A 3,406-nucleotide genomic window follows, 5' to 3' on the forward strand; every position below is an offset into this window, starting at 1 on the left:
AGCGGCAGGCAGGGGCGCAGTGGGCCGCTGTGGGGGTGCTTCGCGAGGGGGCGGCGCGGGGACGACGACCGAGCCGGTCGGGCCGGCCGTTGCTGCTGCTTTGCTATCTAGCCTTTTGTTTCAGCGTGTGAGAAAAATGGGGCGAAAGAGGAGGTCGGTGTGCGCGTGTGTGTGTGCGTGTTTGTGCGTGCTTGTGTGTGTGTGAATCAGGAGGCGTTTGGCTTGGAGCCACCCGCCCGCCTTAATTGTGGAGACAGAAAATACCTTAAAGCGGTTTCGGCCGGCAGATCCGGCCGTGCTTTCCCGGCCTCCTCCTGTGGCGATGGATAGGCTTCACCTCCCCACTCAGCCCACCTTCTCGTCCTCAGTCCCGTCCCCACCCTTCTTCCTCTTCCTGTCCGCCCCACCTTCAGTGAAGCCCCGTGAGCGAGCGGGGTGTCCGCAAAAGCGGCCCGGTCACCTGTCGTGGCAGCTGCATGGAAATCCCGGCGCTTCTGCTGTCTGGAGTCTGTGCTGTTTCCTCTGGCAAATCACGGAGATTCCGCTCTCAGTACCACCCCTTCCTCTTTGCCCAGCGCTTCAAAACCCAGTGCATGATGCTGATGTAAAGTTTGACCGGGTTGGGGCATTTAGCAGGGAAGAGGCTACTTTCTGTCATGACACCACTTCAAGGTTGGGAAGGTAAGAGTGATCTACCTTTGTGGAAGGAAATGAGGGTGACAGCAACCCTCACTGGGGTTGATGTCATTTAGAGACCTATTTTTATTCATCCTACCTGCAGATCTGCCCAGATGAGGAGGAAGTCGAGTAATACTTCCCCTATGGATGATACGTTCCCTTGGGCAGGCAATTGTTTTCTGGGTTGTCTTATGTTCCATTTTCATTTTTATTTTAGTTGTAAAATAAAACTTAAGGGTATCCAATAAATCCTCTTTCACAGACAGGTTTTAGCCCACAGGAAATTATTTCTAAGGTTTTAAAGGATATAAAAACTGGTTCTAGGATTCCTTTTGTGCCTGTTCTCTGTCTGGGGTCTTGACCATTTCTCAGTTGGAGCCCGTTTTTTGCAGGCAAACCCATAGGGAATGCTGCTGTGGTTTTGGCGAATTCTCTGTAGGCAGGGAGGCTATCCAAGGCTCTCTGGGGTTGGAGGTTGGGGTGGGTGTGCAGAGATAGGGCACCTTGCACATAGCCACACTACAGTCGAAGGAGACTCCTGCTCCTCAGGTGGGGTAGTTAGAGTTGATCTCAGCGTTGTGCAGTGATAGCCTTATTCAGAGTGTGGAGATTCACGCGTGTCTTCCTTTTTTTGTGATAGTTTATTATAGTGGACATGACTATATGGATACATTATGAATAGGCAAATCTAATGTTCAGTTCCTCAGTTTTGAAAATGGAAAGGTGCATGTTATTAGAGGATGAGAATTTCTTTAAGAATTTTGAGAGCTGTGTTTTAGTAAGGGCTTTGCAAGTAGAAGTTTTATCACACAGTGGGGAAGATGTTGACATCTAGACTTACAAGCATGTAGTACTGAGGGAGTAAGAGGGGAAAAATGTTTTTAACATAATGGAGCTTTCAGACATGGAGAGAGAAGAAAACCATGATTACTCAGGTGTCTGAGAAATAACAATGTATTTACTACTGTGTATTTTAAAATAATGTCTTCTTAATTTGGAAAGGACATGTATATCATACTGAGCTTTATAATCTTCATATGGAGCTATAAGAATAATGGTTTGGCTAGTCATACTGATTTTCTTACTAAAACTGAATAGGATTTTTTAACCATTGAAAGAATGGGTGATCCATGAAGCCTATTTTAAGTTGAACCATCCATAGTTCATGCAGAGATCTCCAGTACTGGATGAATAGTAGAGACAGCAACCCTGCTTCAAGCCAAATTTCAGATGACTTATAGGGCAGAATATGAAGATCAGGTTTTTCTTTTGGGTTTGCTGCAGATACACAGTGTTTGGATTCAGGAAGGTTTATTGATTGGCTGCAGTAGGCCTGGGTAAGCTGAGAGGCAGTAAGTGTCTTCGTATAGGACTTTCAACATCAACTACAGATTTTCTCCTATTTTTTACCCCCTATGGTGGCAGAAACAGGACATAGATGGAGTGTGCTTTGTAAGATGTAGTGAAGAACTGGGTGAAATCTCCAAACTGTAATGCCATGATTTGGTTACTGTATTGATCCCTGTTTAGGATTCTGTGAAGATTTTTCAGTATTACTAAAACCTTGCAGAAATTATTCACTTTCCGTGTGAGACTGCTGAGGCTGCATGGACTATGCCATTAAAATGTCCAATTTCTTTTAGTTTAGCTGGGATAATGTTAGTTAATGAAGTTACTAAATGCTAATGTAGGGGACCGGGGAGATAGTTCAGTAGAATAAGTGCTTGCCTCAGTAGAATAAGTGCAGGGTCCTGAGTTCAATCTCTGGTACCACAAAAAAAAAAAAAAAAAAAAAAAAAAATTACTCAAGTTGGCTTCAAACTTGGGGTTCTCTTGTGTCAGCCTCTTGAGTAGCTGGTGCAGGTAAATGCTAATGTACTAAATTTTCTGTGGTAAGAAATACATAAAATTTACCATTTTAACATTTAAGTGTGCAATTCAGTGGCATTCGTATACAACTGTAAACACCATGTATGTTCAAACCTTTTTTCATTTTCTCAGACTGAAACACTACCCAGTTACTCTCCATTCTCTTCCCCCACACTCTATTTACTGCCTATATATTTACTATGACTCTTAACAACTTTGCATACCTCATAAATTTGAATCACAATATTTATCCTTTTGTGACTGATTTATTTCACTTAGCATGATGTCCTTAACCTTTATCCATATTGTAGGTCGTATCAGAATTTTTAAGTCTGAGTAATCCTTTGTATTTATATGCCACATTTTGTTTGTAAACATTTGCCTACTAAATGTTAACTCCTGATGATCAGGATATCAAACAAAAAATTTAGAACTTTTGTTTAAAATAGGAAAATAAAACTAGTTATTTAATGCGTATTATCTCTTTAAAATATAGCATCCATGGAAGTTAGACTACTAACTGTGTGATATCTTTGATGGTTTCTGTCAGATCCTTGCCATGTAGATCATGACATATGGTACATTTTTCTAAAATTTGGGGCTGATGCAAATGATTTTTTGTTTTTTAGATAATTTGTAATGATGATCTTTTTTTTCTATACAGGATGTACCTAAATTTTAAAGAGAAATGTGGGTAAATAGTGTAATTCTAATATAGGGAAAGTCTAAGCTCAGCATCATTTATGGGTATAAACAAGTGTTTTGGGCTGGGGAGATAGCTCAATGGTCTAAGTGCCTGCCTGGCAAACGCAAGGTCCTGAGTTCAATCCTTGGTACTGCATGCTGTGCCTACCCCAGA

At 42.0% G+C, this 3,406-nt stretch overlaps 1 protein-coding gene across 2 annotated transcripts in view; it reads left to right on the top strand.

The window, feature by feature from the left end:
* Positions 1–435: 435 nt before the first annotated feature.
* Tulp4 (tubby like protein 4) overlaps positions 436–3,406 on the top strand; it is a 318,210-nt gene continuing 315,239 nt past the window's right edge. For both annotated transcript variants that reach the window (XM_023712238.1, XM_023712239.1), the window contains exon 1: positions 436–681. The gene's annotated coding sequence lies outside the window, so the exon portion shown is untranslated. The remainder of the gene's footprint in view (positions 682–3,406) is intronic.

The sequence above is a fragment of the Octodon degus genome, unplaced genomic scaffold (assembly GCF_000260255.1).
Source record: "Octodon degus isolate 3935 unplaced genomic scaffold, OctDeg1.0 scaffold00024, whole genome shotgun sequence".
Lineage (NCBI taxonomy): Eukaryota > Metazoa > Chordata > Mammalia > Rodentia > Octodontidae > Octodon > Octodon degus.